The sequence below is a fragment of the Schistocerca nitens genome, chromosome 6 (genome assembly GCF_023898315.1).
Source record: "Schistocerca nitens isolate TAMUIC-IGC-003100 chromosome 6, iqSchNite1.1, whole genome shotgun sequence".
Classification (NCBI taxonomy): Eukaryota; Metazoa; Arthropoda; class Insecta; order Orthoptera; family Acrididae; genus Schistocerca; species Schistocerca nitens.
In genome coordinates, this window is record NC_064619.1 from 264,861,403 (window position 1) to 264,882,559 (window position 21,157).

Genomic DNA, 21,157 nt, shown 5'->3' on the forward strand with positions numbered 1-21,157 from the left:
GACGTGGAGGACGCATACATTGGCCAGCCCGTTCTCCTGAGCTTACACCTCTGGACTTCTTTCTGTGGCGTACGTTAAAGGAGAATGTGTACCGTGATGTGCCTACAACCCCAGAGGATATGAAACAAGGTATTGTGGCAGCCTGCGGCGACATTACACCAGATGTGCTGCGGCGTGTACAACATTCATTACGCCAGAGATTGCAATTGTGTGCAGCAAATGATGGCCACCACATTGAACATCTATTTTCCTGACATGTCGGGACACACTCTATTCCACTCCGTAATTGAAAACGGAAACCACGTGTGTACGTGTACCTCACCCCTCATGGTAATGTACATGTGCGTCAATGAAAAAGACCAATAAAAAGGTGTTAGCATGTGGACGTAATGTGCTGTTCCAGTCTCTTCTGTACCTAAGGTCCATCACCGTTCCCTTTGGATCCCTACGTAATTCGGTGCTCTCCGATACACACGGTCGAACAGCGGAGGAGTGGTACTCAAGCGTCAACTTTAGGTTACAATAACTCCGGATGTAATTAACATTTTACAATGCATCAAACGGCACTGATTACATATTTGTTTATATGTTCAGATGTGCTAACAAAACTAACGGGGTTCCATTTAAAAAAAACATAGGTTTGTGTTAAAAAACATACTTTCGTGCATTTTTGTATGGTTTGTATTAACCAATTACACTAGCCCCTCTCCTCACGTTCGGTCTGTGGAATCGATTCGTCAGTATTTGATGTGGTTTACGAAATATATCCAGCGGTAATGTTAGGTGACTCACTCTGTATAGTGCTATGTCGTATAGGGAGCTGTTATCGAATGCCGGAGAGTAAGAATTGGCGTGGCTAAACAAAGTTCTCAGCCTTCAATCTGTGAAACTGTCATCTTATTATAAATGTGCAGTCTGTGTTAAAATCAGAAATTGCCACCATGTAAGTAATTAAATTGTTCCTGTGGGCCTGAGCCGTTCGCGGCTCTTGTTCATGCCATTTATTGTTTGTCATCTTCTATTACGGGACGCCTCGTTTTCTTATTTCATTTACTGGCGTCACTAACTACCTGCCTTACTTGCCCGTGAGCGGCAGTAGCAGCGCATATCGATAAGTGCACTGTTGTACCATCTCTGGAGCGACCGATACTATTTCTGGGTCGCCGTGTGTGTGGAAGTCAGTCGGAGACGGACCAGGAGGGTGGTCGGGACGCAGTAGCACTGAAGTCGGGGACGGAGCCCCAGTGAGGTATGCACAGCCAGTACTAGCGGGGACGATCGTTGGTTGGTCGTTCGGTCTGTCGTCTCATCGACGATGTGTAATTGGGCCGGTTCCTTCCTGTGCAGAGATGTCAGTTGTGTTCCCTCTGCAGGTTGGGTCCGAGCCAGTGTCTTCGGGACGTCGTCCGTTCGAAGGACGTCAGTTCAGTTGGGAGCAGCAGTCGGGCCCCGAGTTGGCAGTCAGCAGCAGGCGGGTCCGCACGGTGCAAGTAGGCGCAGAGACCGTGGCCGACACAGACGGAAGGCCGTTGGTCGGTCGGTCGCCTGGTCGTCGGATGGCGACATGTCGACTGCTGAGCACTGACACCACTATCAGTCATGGAGGAGTTCGCAGTTGGCAGCTGGCAACAGTCGAGTCCGTATGGTGTTAGTATTCGCCGGGACCGCTGTTGGCGAAGGTGGGCTGCCGTTGGTCGTTTGCTCGGCCGGTCGTCTTGGATCCACACGACGAACACCATCTTCCGAGTTGGGATGTGTTTGGACCTTGTTGGTCTCCACAACACGAAGGCAGGCCGGGGTTTTTCCCGGCGGGCACGCGCTGTTCCATCTGGAGGCTCTAGCTGTGCGAGCGACTTTTCACTTTCTTCCGAAGCAGGATCCTCAAGTTGAGTAATTAGTTACCTGTTCTTAAAACTGGACTGTTACGATATCTTCGTTACTTGCAGATTGTTGTTTTCTCAGCCCACGACGCGTGTGATAACAAGTAGATTGCTTTCTTGCCTAGAATCTGCAGCGTCCGGTAGTGACTTGACAGTTGTGATTCGTGTTTTCGGATTATTTTAAACTCTTCTTGAGTGATGTTTGATGCCTTGATGTTTGATGCCTTGCTCTTTGTGAGGCTCAGTTTGAAGTTATTGCTATCTCAGTTTACTCTTCATCGTCCGAGATTTTCCATTATCTGTGCAGCCGGATCTGACCTTTGGAAATCGGTCAGATTGTCGGTCCCTCGTGAACCGTCCCTTGGTGGTGCTACCTTCCAATTAAGAGCTTGTCGGTCGGGCTGCCTGTCTCATCCAAGCGTGCGTTAGTGTTTCTTCCCAGGCCGACCCTTGGAACCTTCTGAGCGCCGCTCCTTCTGTTTTACGTAGTGATTTCCTTTTATTTTTTAAGTACTGTATGTGGCCTTCAGCCGAGTTTTAGTTTATTTAAATTGCAAGGCTGTTCTTTTAGGCCTTAAGCCGTAAAATTGTTTTCTGCATGGTGTGGGTGGCCTTCAGCCGAGTTTTAATCTGTCTGAAACTAAAAATTCAAAATCTTGGTCTTGCCCTTAAATCATAACATTGTTATTCTGTAGTATAAAGCCTTCAGCTGTCTACTTCAGGTCTTAAAATCTTTTTGTTGTAAAATAGGTTCATTTTACTCTGACACCATCCACAAGACAATAGGTGGACAAAAATAGCGCATTATAAAAGGTTTTCTATGTTCTTTAAAGATTTTAGTGATGATAAACCTTTTATAAGGTGCTATTTTTTATTCGCTTGGCATCTTGTGTATGATGTCAGCATAAAATGAATATGTTTTACAACAAAAAGATTTTAAGACCTGAAGATGATAGCATAGTCTGGTGAACAGGTTGTCTTAAACAAAAGAAAAATATTTTATGCGATCTTGGCTCTTTAATGGTTTTTAATTTGCATATGTTCACCTGATATGCTGTATGAATTGGTCAGTCAGTTATGTGTAGCTATTTCGGCTGTGGTTGGCCTAGTTTTAAAATTATCTGGAACACAGAGCTGTATTGTATAGGTCAGGGTAGATGTGTTTGTCAGGCTGCGCTAATGACGGTATCCTTCTGTGGGGATGACCAGATGTGCCCTAGTTTTCTGACCTCCCCAGTGTTATTGGTTTGCTTCAGGATGTAGCAACTTCGCCTTACTACCGTGTCAGAAACTGAATAGTTATTCTTGCATTTGAACTGAGCTTTCTTGTTACACAGTCATCATAAACGATAGCGCTCTGTTGCCATTACGCCATGTTAGTGCATTGCTTGCTTGAGCACTCAGCCCATTCTGAGTGTTGATATAGAAACTGCACCGACGTTTCCCTCCTGCTGGCATTCTGTCTGGCCTTTGACGCGTTCTGCTCCGCCAGATTGGAACTTAAGCAATTTTTCAATATCCATCCGAAACATTTTATGGAGTGCAGCTAAAGTAAGTGATAATTGAGGGTCGCCAAAATGGGAAGAAGGAATTCCAGAAAATTAGCAAGCTATGTTTAACAATTTTTGAGTTGCTTGCCTTAAAGCTTGCCCACGTAGATAGGGTTGTGGCATGACTGGCTGCTGGAAACATGCCATCCCAAACCTCCATGACACCGTATCTGCTGCCAACAATAAATCCGATTGGGTTTATGAGTCCACAGGTGGAACTAACAAACCATATGGAATTAAGTAAAACAAGACAGAAAGTGAAGTACCTTCAACTAACAGAAAGGTTACAGGAAGGCTGGCTCGGACAGAAATGGAAACAACTGGAAAAACAGCAGTGCCTCTATTTACACGACCTTGTAGCCACATTCTGCAGACTAGTCTTCAGAGTTATAGTGCTGTCATACGGATTATGATGAATGCACACTTCGATTTTATAGTGTGTAAATGATGACGTTATCAAAGTTATGAGAGTTTCTTTCTTCTTGTTTACTGAAAGAGCTGTAATATGGAAATGACAGCCCGTCCGAAAGAACAGATACCATCGGTGACCATGCAACTCTCTTAGAATGAAATGATAATTAAATCAAGACCCTAAGCTGTCGACAGGCGTTGATATACATCAACGAGTACAGTTGAAAATGTGTGCCCCGACCGGGACTCGAACCCGGGATCTCCTGCTTACATGGCAGACTCTCTATTGATCTGAGCCACCGAGGGCACAGAGGATAGTGCGAATGCAGGGATTTATCCCTTGCACGCTCCCTGTGAGACCCACATTCCCAACTTAATGTCCACACACTACATTCGTATTGCCCCTGCCTATTACACGTGTCCGAAAGAACAGATACCATCTTCAATAGTAAAGGCTAACCGACCATTGACCTTCTTCTTCTGTATACAATAATAACGTCGTGTAACGACGGACTCCCGCCGGGTAGACCTTTCGCCTGGTGCAAGTCTTTCGAGTTGACGCCACTTCGGCGACTTGCGCGTCGATGGGGATGAAATGATGTTGATTAGGACAACACAACACTCAGTCCCTGAGCGGAGAAAATCTCCGACACAGCCGGGATTCGAACCCGGGCCCTGAGGATTGACGGTCTGTCACGCTGACCACATTTTTTTTTCACAAAGATGATAATTTATCACACTCTCTTCAGCTACCGGGGGCAGACTCTTCTTCTATGCTGAATGCACACTAATTCCCGGAACTCTTACGGGACTCGGTAATATTGTCTGCCGCGAGTAATGAGTGTAATGGGCAGGGGCGCTACAATGTAGTGTTTGGTCATCAAGTCGGGAATGTGGATCTCACCGGGAGCGTGCAAGGGATAAATCCCTGCAGTCGCACTATCCTCTGTGCTCTCGGTGGCTCAGATGGGTAAAGCGTCTACCATGTAAGTAGGAGATCACTGGTTCGAGTCCCGGTCGGGGCACACATTTTCAACTGTCCTCGTTGATGTATATCAACGCCTGTCGACAGCTTATGATCTTGATTTAATTATCATTTCACTACTAGCCATTTCCTTTCAAGTTCCACTCGCAAACAGAGCGAGGGAGAAACGACTGTCTGTATGCTTCCGTATGAGTCATAATTTCTCATATCTTGTCTTTGTCGTCCTTACAGGCAAATCGTTCAGCAATCAGCTTCAAATGGGGTTCTCTAAAATTTCTCTGCGGCGTTTCTCGAAAAGAACGTCGCCTTCCCGCCAGGGAGTTCTATTTGAGTTCCCGAAGCAACTCCGTAACACTTAGGCGTTGTTCGAACCTATCGACAACACATCTAGCAGCCCGCCTCTGAATTGCTTCTATGTCTTCCTTCAATCCGACGTGGTGCAGATTACAAACGCTCGAGCAATACTCAAGAATAAGTCGCACCACCGTCCTATATGCGATCCCCTTTACAGGTGAACCACACTTTCCTAAAATTTTCCTAATAAACCGAAGTCGACCATTCGCCTTCCCTAACACAGTTCTCACAAGTTCATCCCATTTCATATCGCTTTGCAACGTTACACCCAGATATTTAAACGACTTGACTGAGTCAAGCAGGGCACTCCCTATACTATATTCTAACTTTACAGGTTTCAGTGCAACGAAAAACCAGTCAAAGTTGCAGCTTACTGGAAGTTCATATTATAGGATTGTTCTTCCTAATCATCCACATTAATTTACATTTTTTCGCATTTAGAGCTAGCTGCCACTCATCACACCAACTAGAAATTTTGTGTACGTCACCCTATATCTTCCTACAGTCACTCAACTTCGACACCTTACCGTACACCACAGGATCATCAGCAAACAACCGCACATTGCTGGTCACCCTGTCCGCCAAATCATTTATGTATATCGTAAACAACAGGTGTCTTACCACTCTTTCCTGGGGCTGACGATACCCTTGTCTCTGATGAACAATCGCCGTCAAGGGCAGCATACTGGGTTCTATTACTTAAGAAGTCTTCGAGCCACTCAAATGTCTGTGAAATTATTCCATGTGCTTGTACCTTCGTTTACAGCCTACAAGGAGGCCGTGTCAAATGCTTTCTGGTAATTTAGAAACATAGAATCTGCCTGTTGTCCTTCATCCGTATTTCGCATTATATCATGTGAGAAAAGGGGAAGCTGAGTGTAGCACGAGTAATGCGTTCTAAAACTACACTGATTCGTGAATATAAGCTGCTCAGCCTCAAGAAAGTTTATTTTATTCGAACTGAGAATATGTTCAAGGATTCTGCAGGAAACCAAAGTTAGGGATATTGGTCCGTTCTTTCATCTTTCTTATATGCAGGAGACGCCTGCACTTTTTTCCAGCCGCTTGGGACTTTGTGCTGGGCGACAGATACACGATAAACGGAATCATGGTAAGGGGCCAGTCCCGTAGAGTACTCTTGGTTGAACCGAATTGGGTTTCCTTACGAACCTGGTGATTTATTTGCTCTCAGATCTTTCAGTTGTTTTTCTACGCCAGGGATGCTTATCACTATGTCGTCCAAACAGGAGTTTGTCAGATGGTCAAATGACGGTATGTTTGTACGATTCCCCTGTGTGAACGATTTCTTGAGTGTCAAATTTAGAACTTCGGCTTTCGTGTTGCTACCTTCTACTGCCACACCAGACTTGACAACAAAGGACTTTATGGGGACCTCAGACCCGCTTAAGGATTTTGCATAGGACCAGAATTGTCACGAGTTCTGTGCCAGATCTTCTGCTAACGTTTGACGGTGCAGTTGTTCTATTCTATGCGCATAGATATTTTCACAGACGCACGAAGCTCTACTAACATTTGCTTGTCGTCATTTGCGCGTTCTCGTTTGAATCGAGAACCAGTGGTTCCTCAGCATATTCCAGATTTCATTATTAAACCATGGCGGGTCTTTTGCATCCTTCATCCACTTGCTGGGCACATAACTCTCGAGACCATGATTTAGTTTACTAAAACTTTGCCCATAATTACTCTGTATCGATGTTACTGGAAATAAGTGAGATCCCACCAGCTGCTTATCTGCTCTATCCAGCAGAAAGACTCTTCTAGCCTTATTGACTGATTTATTAACTTTCGTAACCATAGTTGCTGTAATGACAGTACCGACGTTGTCGATAAGGTCGGGCCTATTTGTAAATACAAGGTCTAAGGTATTTCCATTGCGTGTGGGCTGTCGAACTAGCTGCTCAAGAGAGTTTTCAGAAAACGAGTTCAGAGGTATATCACATGACTGAGTGTCTGTACTTCCCGCAATGAATCCATAGACATCCCAATCTATATTCGGTAGACTAAAGTCGCCTCCAACTAGTACTGGATGATCTGAGTATTTATTCGCTACTGACCATAGACTTTCTCTGAATGACTCTGGAAGTGTCACAGCGGAATCGAATGGCTAGTAAAAACGTCCAACAATCGACTTGGTTTCACATACATATGTTATACGTCACCAGACAACTTCACTGTCACACTCAACTCCGAACTCAATAGAGGCAATACTTCTGTCAACTGCAATGAACACTCCCTTTTCTACGGCCTCTAATCCGTCTTTCCAATATACGTACCACGACTCACTAAATATTTCTCTCCGTCCCAAGAATAATTTGCGCCCGAGAACATTCCTGGAGGGCAGTAAATTCGGGAATTTTTTGACGAATACTTTGAAACTTTACTGAAAAAAATTTTGACAGTCGAAGTGTCTTTGCTCTGGATGCGGTCTGACTTCCCTTGCTGCCTAACCAGCTGGGCCGTGTTCATCAGAGCACCTGAAACTACTGTCTAGCCTAAAAACCTTCATGTGCACTCCACAAGTGCTCTGCTACCACAGTAGCTGATTCCCTTGCGTAGTGCACCCTTGACCTATCAAAGGGAGTCCTACAAATTCCCGCACGATAACGCAAGTGTAGAAATCTGCATCTGACTTTCATAGAGTCAACAAAACTGAGATCCCCTACTATACCCGCAGGACAGGACAGATAGTTTAATGTATGGGAAGTGGCCAAAATGAATGGCTGTCATTTCCACTCGAACATACTACTTTAATCATTTGACAAACATTACAAGAGTAAAGAAACTTAAAAACAGAGCAAGTTAAACATTAATTTTAGAACTTAATTCCTGGCTAAATGCGCCATTCAATCTCACGCCTCAAGGGTAAAACAACATTAATTTAAAATCGGCTGAAGGCACATAACTTAAGACTCAAAATAGGAATTTGAATTTTAAAGGGCAGAAGATCTTATCGTAAAGTTTCTTTAAATCAGGAAGAAGGCCCAAACAGTCTCACGCCTTAAGGGTAAAACAACTTTAGTTTAAAATCGAGTGGCCGAGCGGTTCTAGGCGCTTCAGTCTGGAACCGCGCAACCGCAAAATACGGTCGCAGGTTCGAATCCTGCCTCGAGCATGGATGTGTGTGATGTCCTTAGGTTAGTTAGGTTTAAGTAGTTCTAAGTTCTAGGGGACTGATGACCTCAGATGTTAAGTCCGATAGTGCTCAGAGCCATCTGGACCATTTTTTAAAATCGGCTAGAATCCATAGATAAACAAACAACAAGGACAAATAAGAGAAGGCAGCACGTCAAACGGCGCTCAGAAGTTTCCAAGGGTGGGCCTGGAATTAAAATACTAACGCTCTCTAAGGTGAGACAGGCAGTCGGCCCACCAATTATCAATCCGATGGCAACCCAACCGACAGACAGTCAACTGAACAAGCGACAGGATAACTCCCGCTCCACCCGACCAGCACACAACAGGGAGTTCAACGCACATTCCCTATCAGAGGGGACACAGGCCAGACGTGGTAGACATGGCCCTCATCAAGGGCATTACAGCGACACTCAACGTTGCCGTTGAAAACGATCTGCCCTCAAACCACCAACCTGTAATACTATACATTGAGGAAACACTGCAGCACATGGAACAACGCAAGATGTTGGACTACGGACGTGCGAATTGGACATTGTTCAAGCAAACGCTCGATAGCCACATCCCACCTATACACGAAATTAATGAAACAGCACAAATTGACGAGGCAGTAGAAACCCTCACTAACGTGGTCCAGGACGCAATGGCAGGTACCATACCTGATCGCACCTCACAACAACGCAGTGCGGCCCTGCTCCAGGAAACACTGGGCCTAATCTCAATGAGGAATCGCCTCAGGAGACAATGGCAGCGCACCAGGCGTCCGTACTTCAAACGGCACATTAACAGACCACAGGACATCATACACGATAAAATACAAACACATAGAACACAAAAGTGTAACCAAAAACTCGAAGGGCTGGACACCGCACGACCTGGCGTGTGGCAACTAGCCCGACACTTCACCAGGGAGAAAATATGCACCCCAACGCTTCAAGGGCCTGACGGACCTGCATACTCAGCGGAAGAGAAAGCAGAACTAATGGCCCGAGCACTCGCAGCGTCATTCACACCGAACCTGGTACCATCAGATCCAGCGTTCACACTTGCTACTGACTAAGAGGTTACACGCATTCTAGCCCAACCATCGCGCGACGACATTCGACATGCTAGCACAGCCGAAGTCTCCTGGGCTATAATGCATTCCGCTGCTAGGAAAGCCCCTGGTCATGATGGCATTCAAAACCGTGTCCTCCAGGAGTTCACGGATAAAGCAACTGAGTACCTAACACACATAACGAATGCCATACTAAAACACCAACACTTCCCCGCCTTTTGGAAGACGGCCAAGGTCCTGATGTTCAGGAAGCCGGGGAAAGACCACAGCCTCCCACAAAATTACCGACCCATCAGCCTTCTGAGCTCGCTCAGTAAGATTGTTGAGAAGGTGATTCTCAAACGCATCACTAGGCACTGCATAACAAATGACATCCTGAGACCGGGGCAATTCGGCTTCAGGAATCACCACTCCACAACACAACAACTCCTACGGGTCGTTGAACATATAACACATGGCTTCAACATAAACAAAGCTACAGGGGCAGTGTTCCTGGACATCGAAAAGGCTTTCGACCGTCTATGGCACAACGGCCTCATCCGCAAACTCAGCGACGCGGGATTCCCCGACGGGCTGCTGCGTCTGATACACTCATACCTCACAGACAGGAGTTTCAACACTGACGTGCAGGGGAAACAATCAACACGACACGGTATACACGCGGGAGTACCCCAGGGAAGCATCCTACGGCCCCTACTGTTTAACCTCTACATAAACGATCTCCCAACCACACACAACACAATGATGGCAATCTACGCGGATGACACAGCCATCCTTGCGCAAGATTGGAAACCATCAAACATTACGTCACGCCTACATACTGCACTCAGAGTGGCCGAGCCTTAGTTGGAGAAATGGCGTGTTAGAGTAAACGTCGACAAGTGCGAAGCCGTTCCGTTCACTAGAAGACCGAAGCAACTGCGCAAACACCGCTACTGCAGACCAATAACTCTACATGCACGTCCAATACGTTTCCGCGGAAAAGTCAAATACCTCGGTGTCTGGCTGGATCGGAAATTACTCTGGGGGGACCACATACAACATATGACCAACCGAGCTAGCGCGAGGCTCAAACAGCTCTATCCTATGCTCAACAGGCGTAGCACACTGAACAGAAGGGTGTCGACACCGACCCCTGATGACGTACGCAGCTCCTGTCTGGGGATACGCTGCGCCTACACGCCTGCGCCGTCTGCAGCTCATACAAAACAAAGTACTCAAAATCATAAGCAATGCTCCACGATACACACGCATCGCGGACCTTCACCGGGAATACCGACTTGAGACTCTCACGGAGGTAATCTACAAACTCACCACAAGACTATACAGAAACTCCAGACATTCGCAGAACCCGTTTATTCTGAATCTGGGGAACTACGACCACAACCATAGATGGAAACATAAAAGACCAAAAGACATACTTGTAAGGACATAACATCTATGGCCAAGCATACGCAAACATAACGGCACAGGCGAGCCCCTGTTAATCAGACGCCATTACTGGATATCCAGCTGAAATACACTGCCGAATAACTGGCACCACACAGGGAAGCCGTACCGTACACTGCATGCAAACAAGCTCCACACATCCCCCACACAATGAGATGATCTGTGGCCGATCTCCCACTACTGTATAACGATCTTGATTGTTCCAGGAATGTAGCAGCTGCAGCAACTGGGACACATCGCCATCGCTTGTCACGGTAATGATGCATGATACCTATACTAACAAATCCAACATTGCACTTGCATGAGCTATCGCAGCTAGTAAGCCACTACTGCTCTTACTACCCATCCCACTGTCGCAGAGGTTTTTTTCCCACGGCACGAGCCATGGCACTTTTTTCCCTCTGCTCTTCAAATCGCTACCCTCACTCGCGTTTCGTCCACTATCTATCACCTGATGGACCGTGTTAATGCGTAGTCCTACCCAGACGCACGGACAACATCACAGCCCAGCATCCTGTGATCCACTTACTAGATAACTAACATGTTTTACGGAGGTGACAGTAGATCTTTTGGTTTGGTCACCACGTTGGTGCGGGCGTGGAGGGACCCCATCTCTTTTTAAGAACGGAACATCGCAGAAGGTACCGGCGCCCACAACGAAATACACATTCAGGTGTTAAACTACACGCCGTGCTGGACAGCCACAACACGAAGAGGAAAATACACTGCCTCAATTTACGTCAACGGTAACCGAAACGTTAACGGCCACATGGCAGAGGATTCCGCTAGTGCACTTCAATTCAAAAATGATCAAGTTAAGTTAAACTCCACAGGAGGGTGGCTACAATTTCGCCAACTTAAAATCACACGTTGTTGCTCGCGGGAATGTCCCAACAGCCCACAACGAAATTCAAACGACACCATGTGAACAGTTGGGGCTGGCTGGTACATTAAGTAAAGACTCAACTTTCGTGTACGGGATCTGTGAGCCACGGACCTCGTAGCAATGGGAACAGCCCCTCACACTTCGACCACGCGTGGACGCTGCCAGCGGCCCCGGCCAGACACGCGCCACGGAGACTTCCTCGCTGCTCCACGCCAACCGACCAACTGCCTGCACATGGCACAGCTGGAAACTATAAGCATGAGGCAGAAGATAGTACAAGCGTGCGAATATCGATACACACTGTGCTGCCACTCGCAGAGAGAGAGGCTAACAGCACAATCGCGATAACTGAGGGAGACTAATCACAGAAGAGCAACCAAGGTTTAATGCAAAGCATAACACGAGTCAGTCACTGCTCAAAAGCCTTTGATTGAGACCCTCCACTCGTCACGAAACCAAAGGACCGCGATAGACTCTGGGAACAATGCTGCAAACTGCGAGGTCTGCTTGCACGCCGCGCTTGAGGCCAGCAGTCTCCGCCACTTCTGCCATCCACCTGTACGAACTGAGGATGGCCTCAGAACCCATGCGACAGTCGTCGTTGGTGCTGAAATGAGCCACAACTTGCAGACGACTGTACTCTTCACGCTCGATGGCCACAGGCAAAGCCGCCTCCACATTTCAGATGAACCCCCTAGCAGATATGCCAAGTGCACATTGGCTTTCTTTCCCGCCCTAAATACTATCTGCTTAAGGGACTCCGTGACGCACCTTAAGTTGGAACTCCGGGTGACTATAAATCCCTTCCCCCCCGTGGACTTTCTCGGAAGCTGCTGAAGGAGCGGCCACCTGTCTGCTACACGGTGAATGGGTGAGGTCATGCGGCCAGTCTCCACATTGGCTCTCCGCCTCGAAGACGCAAACGCGTTACCACCCGCCACTTACCCTGCTGTGAGGGCGGATCCACCGCGTCATGTGCACCAGTAGGTGCCTCGGAAGCAGAGCCTGTGGGCAAAACAGGTGACACCTGAGGTGTCCCATGCGACGCGCTAGATTCTCCGCCACCGCTACACCTCGAGTCAACAGCCTGATGGTGAATGACCACAGCCAAAAGTGCATTCAGCTGTTCGCGAACTGTGGCCAGCTCCTCCTACAACCGCTCACAGCCTGCACACGTCCTAGCCACCCTAGCAAGACTAAATGGAGAAGCAAAGTATGAAAGCAGACAGAATCCTAGATACGCAACTTGCTACCCTCCTGATGTGTCACCAATGGACGCTGATGTGTTAATGAGCTATGTTGCCTGCTGTTCAGTGATCGAATATTGCGCTGCCGATTGTATGTATTTACCCTTACAAAAACGCGGTACTGAAACTCTTAAACAGAAAAACAGACACGAAATTTAATAAATATTCTACGACGAAACACAGAAAATGATGAATACTTAACTTGCTGCTCTGTAGATGTACACTATGTGATCAAAAGTAACCGGATACCTCCAAAAACATACGTTTTTCATATCAGGTGCATTTTGCTGCCACCTACTGCCAGGTACTCCATATCAGCGACCTCAGTAGTCGTTAGACATCGCGAGAGATCACGGACTTCGAACGTGGTGAGGCAATTGGGTGTCATTTGTGTCGTACGTTTGTACGCGAGATTTCCACACTCCTAAACATCCCTAGGTCCACTGTTTCCGATGTGATAATGAAGTGGAAATGTGAAGGGACACTTAGAGCACAACAGCTAATAAGCCGACCTCGTCTGTTGACTGACGGAGACCGCCAACAGTTGAAGAGGATCGTAACGTGTAATAAGCAGACATCTATCCAGACCATCACACAGGAATTCCAAAGTACATCAGGATCCAGGGCAAGTACAGTGACAGTTAGGCGCGAGGTGAGAAAACTTAGATTTCATGGTCGAGTGGCTGCTTATAAGACACACATCACTCCGGTAAACGTCAAACTACGCCTCGCTTGGCAACGACAACTCACTCTACTGGGGACAGTAATGTGTTTTGGGATTATTAATGATTAAGAGGATTAAAGCTGATACTGACCTTACTCGGAAATAAATGTTTACACAATCACAATAAATTATCTGCTTGAAATTAACTTGAATAATTTTGAACTAATACGGTCGTCTGTCCAACTGGACAAACTTCACCGCAAGATCGGTTTACTACAGCAGCGGCGTGCGCAATCTACAGTTGCTTGTACATCTCGATTACGTAATTTTGTATCGTGCCTGCTGAAGAAGATATTATCAGTGTTTACAGAATTCAGAGTGCCTGGATCACTCTGCCCAATAATTTAGAGAGAACATTCTTGATACGATAAAACGTACTCTGATTACCGTGAAACTACAATAAAACTGAACATGAAAGCACACGGGGGCCGTAGCCCACAAACATTTACCTTCAAAAATTAATTTTTAGATCAATTTATCAAATCATCAAAAGAAAACTTTCAAATTACTGAAACTAATTACGAGAAACAAACTGTTGAAACTGCGCTGAAATATTGCACACCGAGCCATCAACGTACAATAAAATAAAAGCACAACAAATTCCTTCAGAACGTTTGTAGTATCGCCATTCAATTGAAATTACATAATTCCCTCCAAGAAATAGAATGATGGCCTGAGGGCTCCTTATTATAAAAATTGGTTATTAGTTAATTTAAATTTACTCACGAATTTTTCCAACATCAGAATTTGTTACTATTCTATTAAATTACGGTACACATTTATGATATGCAATCATGCCAATAAGAGTCTTGGAAGCAGGATCCTTATTTTGAGTCATCTTTTTCTGATTGCTTTAATGCAGCCCGCCACAAATCATTCCTCTCTCATGCCAAGCTCTTATTAGTGCTTGCACCCGACATCTTTTAGGTGTGTTCCAATCTCTGTATTACTCTACAGTTTCTACCCTTTACCGATCCCCATAGCACTGTGAACGACATTCCCATATGTCTTAATACATGTCCTATCAATCTGTCCTTTCTTCTTGCTAGTGCTTTCTTCACCGATTCTTCTGACGAACTCCTCACTCCTTACCTTGTCGCTGGCCGGAGTGGCCGAGTGGTTCTAGGCGCTACAGTCTGGAACCGCGCGACCGCTACGGTCGCAGGTTCGAATCCTGCCTCGGGCATGGATATGTGTGATGTCTTTAGGTTAGTTAGGTTTAAGTAGCTCTAAGTCTAGCGCACTGATGACCTCAGATGTTATGTCCCATAGTGCTTAGAGGCATTTGAATCATTTTGTCATTTCCGTCATTGATTCTAGACGCACAGGCTGGACAGTGGAGGCGAAATACTGCATTCCTCTCTTACACCATTTTTAATCCGAGCGGTTCGTTGTTAGTGTTTCAGTCTTTTTCTTCTTGGTTCTTGTTGTGGTTGTTGTGGTCTTCAGTCCTGAGACTGGTTTGATGCAGCTCTCCATGCTACTCTGTCCTGTGCAAGCTTTTTCATCTCCCAGTACCTACTGCAACCTACATCCTTCTGAATCTGCTTAGTGTATTCATCTCTTGGTCTCCCTCTACGATTTTTACCCTCCACGCTGCCCTCCAATACTAAATTGGTGATCCCTTGATGCCTCAGAACGTGTCCTACCAACCGATCCCTTCTTCTGGTCAAGTTGTGCCACAAACTTCTCTTCTCCCCAATCCTATTCAATACTTCCTCATTAGTTATGTGATCTACCCATCTAATCTTCAGCATTCTTCTGTAGCACCACATTTCGAAAGCTTCTATTCTCTTCTTGTCCAAACTATTTATCGTCCATGTTTCACTTCCATACATGGCTACACTCCATACAAATACTTTCAGAAATGGCTTCCTGACACTTAAATCTATACTCGATGTTAACAAATTTCTCTTCTTCAGAAACGCTTTCCTTGCCATTGCCAGTCTACATTTTATATCCTCTCTACTTCGACCATCATCAGTTATTTTGCTCCCCAAATAGCAAAATTCCTTTACTACTTTAAGTGTCTCATTTCCTAATCTAATTCCCTCAGCATCACCCGACTTAATTAGACTACATTCCATTATCCTTGTTTTGCTTTTGTTGATGTTCATCTTATATCCCCCTTTCAAGACACTGTCCATTCCATTCAACTGCTCTTCCAAGTCCTTTGCTGTCTCTGACAGAATTACAATGTCATCGGCGAACCTCAAAGTTTTTATTTCTTCTCCATGAATTTTAATACCTACTCCGAATTTTTCTTTTGTTTCCTTTACTGCTTGCTCAATATACAGATTGAACAACATCGGGGAGAGGCTACAACCCTGTCTTACTCCCTTCCCAACCACTGCTTCCCTTTCATGCCCCTCGACTCTTATAACTGCCATCTGGTTTCTGTACAAATTGTAAATAGCCTTTCGCTCCCTGTATTTTACCCCTCCCACCTTTAGAATTTGAAAGAGAGTATTCCAGTCAACATTGTCAAAAGCTTTCTCTAAGTCTACAAATGCTAGAAACGTAGGTTTGCCTGTCCTTAATCTTTCTTCTAAGATAAGTCGTAAGGTCAGTATTGCCTCACGTGTTCCAGTGTTGCTATGGAATCATTTCCTATAGTTTACTTCTACTTTTCTCAGAAATTCGAACATCCAATAATATCTTACATTGTCTAACGAATTTTCCAGATCGGCAAATCCTATGAACGTCTCTTAATTTTTCTTCAATTTTCCTTCTATAATGAAGAGCCAAAGAAACTGGTACAGGTGTCTAATAGCGTGTAGAGCCCTCACGAGCAAGCAGAAGTGCCGCAACACAGCGTGGCATGGACCGACTGATGTCTGAAGTAGCGCTGGAGGGAACTGGTACCAAGAATCCTGCAGGGTTGTCCATAAATCCGTAATAGTACGAGCGGGTGGAGATCTCTTCTTAACAGCACGTTACAAGGCAACCCTAATATGCTCAATAAAATTCGTGTCTAGGGAATCTGGTGACCAGCGGAAGTGTTTAAACTTAGAAGAACCACTCTGTAGCAATTCTGGACGTGTGGAGAGTCGCATTGTCCTGCTGGAATTGTCTATCCGTCGGCACGCACAATGGACATGAATGGATGCAGGTGGTCAGACAGGCAGCTTACGTACGTATCACCTGTCAGAGTCGTATCTATAAGTATCAGGGGTCCCATATCACTCCAACTGCAATCGACCCTCATCATTATAGTCTCCAACGCATGATCAGCCCCCTGCGCGCATGCAGTGTCCGTGGATTCACGAGGTTGTATCCATACCCGTACACCACCATACGCTCGATACAATGTGAAACGAGACCTGTCCGACCAGCCGACATGTTCCCAGTCATCAACAGTCCAATGTTGATGTTGATGCGCCCAGTTTTTGTGTTGTGCAGCCATCAAGGGTACAAGTGTGGGTCCAGCTCTGAAAGCCCATATCGATGATGTTTTGTTGAATGTTACGCACGCTACACTCTTTGATGGGCCAACATTAAAATCTTCTGCAATTTGCAAAAGGGTTGCACTTCTGTCACATTGAACGACTCTCTTCAGTCGTCGTTGGCCCCGATCTTCCAGGATCTTTTTCCGTCCGCAGGGCTGTCGGAGATTTGATGTTTTACCGGATTCCTGATATTCACGGTACACTCGTGAAATGGTCGTACGGGAAATCCCCACTCCATCGCTGCCTCGGAGTTGCTGTGTCCCATCGCTGGTGCGCCAACTATAACACCAGTTTCAGACTCACTTAAATCTTGATAACCTGCCATTGTAGCAGCAGTAATCGATCTAACAACTGGGCCAAGCCCTTGCTGTCTTATATAGGCGTTGCCTACCGCAGCTCCGTATTCTGCCTCTTAACATATTTGTGTATTTGGATATGAATGCCTATATCAGTTTCTTTGCAGCTTCAGTGTATTGTCAAGCACAATGTCAGGGTTACCTCTCTGCTGCCTTTACCTTTACTAAAGCCAATAAGATTCTCATTTGATAACTTCTCAGTTTTTTCCATTCTTCTGCATATTAATGTTGTCAGAAACTCGGGTGTTTGAACTGTTAAGCTGATTATGCGATAGTTCTCGCACTTATCTGACCTTGCTATCTTCGGAATTGTGTGGTTGATATTTTCTGAATAACTGATGGCATGTTGCCAGTCTCATACATCTACACACCAACTTGAATACGTGTTTTTTTACATCTTCCACCAGTGATTTTCGAAATTACGATGGAATGATATCTAATATGTTTTCTTTAATTTACGACTATGGTCACAAACTGTTTGATAACAGTCAGTCAAAGAGTTTGTGACCATAGACGTAAATTAAAGGCAACTTATTCCATATACGGGTCCCGTTTTTTCGCAACGATGTCGCCGATTGTGGAATGATATCTGCTTCATTTGCCTTATTTAGTCTAAAGCCTTCCACAATACTCTTTGTAGTAATAAAACTTTTGTCCCAGGCTCCCTCATACTGGGACTTTATAATTAATGAGGCTGTAGAAATAAGAACGTAAGTGAAAACCTTCAACCTTCATAGCAGATGTAATCTTATCGTTGCATGGAAGCAACCTCTCGATGCAGAGAAAACCCAGAGGTATTCGTCTCAATGTTTACGTTACGGCGGGAGCGGTGGCGCCACTAGCTCAGACGTTGACTCCATCTACGACAGCATGAAGTAACTACCGACCAATCAGAAGCCGTCTTTGATTTATATTAGGCTACCAGAGCAGCAGTTTTGACTGTTAGTTGCTTATGACGAAGGTGATGGTGGAAACAGTCGAAAGCTCGAGGTTAAATCTGAACTGACGCGGAAAGAAGTCCGAGAATGTTTTATATAAAGTTTGGGATCAGCTAGAAGGTAATGTGAAAGTAAAATAAAATATGACAAACGAAACAAGGATCAATGAGAAGCAGATGTGCGAAGGCACAAGCAGCATTGTTCACCAACAGAAGTCAACTAGTGTCCGACGTTGGCTTTAATTTCAGAAAGAAATTTATATTTATATATAACTGTTGCAAATGGCAGAGAAGGATGTTGAAAATTAAGGAGAGTGATAAGGTATTAGGAGGTAGTCCATAGATTCGCTGAGGAAAGGACTGTGTTGAAATCATTAACTAGAAAAAGAGGTAAGGTGATAGGAAATGCGTTATGACGTCAGGGAATAACATCCATCGTTCTAGTGAGAGCCGTAGATGGCTAAAACAATGGAAGAAGACAGAGATTGAAATATAAGCAACGAATAACTCAGAAAGTTGGATGTAAGTGCTATACCGAAATGAAGGATGGAAATCTTACGTGCTGCAGAGAGATTAAATGAACTGCGTGTACAATGTCGTGCCGAATGACAACCTGGCGTGTTTTACGTCACCTTTCAATCGCTTGACAGTAATGTCCATTCCAAGGGGTCGTGGCCTGTACTCCCGTGTGCAGTAACGCCAACGCCAATAAAGTCGTCAGACTAGCGGCTTGGTGATGACCCTCATGAAGATGAAGCCACGAAGGAAGCAAATTCTCTGGCAAGTAATTTGCAGTAAGCTTATGATTGGAAACGGGTCTCGAGCACACGGTTAACGTCTGCACCTAAGATGGTGGTGCACGGGAGTCGGACGTGGCCGGTAAGAGACGCTATGCACTAAATTACGCGTGTGCGGCCGGCCACGGGATGTTAGGGCCGGAGCGTGCAGTTAATATTCGTCGGGTGTTTCTGGGGCGGACGTGCGGCACATGCGTAGCGAAGACCGGCGGAACCCTGCAATAACTCAGCCGCGCTCGCCGCTACTGCAGAACACAACACGCCACCAGACAGATGCTATCTGGCCCGTGCGCGCATGTATATTTCAACTTCGTCTGCTACGTCGTTTACAAGGCCTAATAAACAGCTAGGTAATTTTCAACGAGACATAACATGGGCTTACATCAGTGGACGACCTTTTTTTTCTTTTTACATTTTTCTGCTTGAAATTTTCTTTTATCGCTGAATGAACATGTTTCTGGAACCAGTAGACACAGCTTTAATATAAAAACGCTTATAGACTAGCAATCAGGATTTCGACTTTAGACTGTAATGTATGTGCTTGAATAACCTGAACCGATTTGCCTTTCAGCTCCTGGTGGCACACTACAATCATGTTTTTTCTCGTGTTCCATAAAATTTTATTCTAGACTACTGAGGTTTTGCGTTAGAAACTAGATTGTTAGGACTGTTGTTTCTAAGGTGCTATGAAACAAAGGCGCTACAACTAACAAAGAAATTAAGTTGTAATTCCAGAACAGCAAGACCCAACAATACACTAGAAAAAATTAATTCTTGATATCAGACGCTTATGATGTAATATCTAACTGATTACAGGTTGAAAACGGAGCTCCTCGCTACAGAATATTGACAGTGAAATAGACAGATTACAGATGAGTTTCTCACTTCATAACATTGGTAACTGAGTACTATTTACTACGCAGCAAACGGGCAAGGTAGTTTCAGACATTGTCATAGTACTGGAGATTACACTTGTTTTCCTTTTTGGAATGACATAACTAAATAGCACAGAGTGGGTGGGAGAAGGGGAGAAACTATAACATCCACGTTATATACAGGATGAGTCACCTAACGTTACCGCTGGATATATTTCGTAAACCACATCAAATACTGAGGAACCGATTCCGCAGACCGAACGTGAGGAGAGGGGCTAGTGTAATTGTTTAATACAAACCATACAAAAATGCACGGAAGTATGTTTTCTAACGCAAACCTACGTTTTTTTAAATGGGACCACGTTAGTTTTGTTAGCACATCTGAACATATAAATAGATACGTAATCAGTGCCGTTTGATGCACTGTAAAATGTTAATTACATCCGGAGATATTGTAACCTACAGTTGACGCTTGAAACCTCCGACGTTCAGTTGCGTGTTGTAACAAACACGGGCCACGGTCGGCGAGCAGCATCTGCAGGGACATGTTTACGATGACGACCGTGTTTACGAGTGTGGCTGTAGTGCACTGTTGTAGTTTGGTCTAGCTGTCGCAGTGTCCTCATGTAGCGCTTGCTGCTATTGTTATTCTGCATTCGTCTCCGCACGCAGACCAACTGTAGTACACCGTGTTACCAGACGTCTGTGATAGTGTAGTGTTGTAGGAACTGTGACCATGGTATATTCGAACTCTGAAAAGGCGGAGATGATACTCATCTATGGCGAGTGTCGACGAAATGCAGCGGAAGGCTGCAGGGTTTACGCAGAACGGTACCCGGACAGAGAGCATCCAACGTGCCGCACATTACAAAACATCTACCGCTAACTGTATGCAACAGGTATGGTCGTAGCACGCAAACGGGTCCGTAACAGGCCCGTCACAGGAGAAGCGGGTGCAGTTGGTGTGTTAGCTGCTGTTGCCATGAACCCACACATGAGTACACGGGACATTGCGAGAGCCGGTGGACTGAGTCAAAGTAGTGTCAT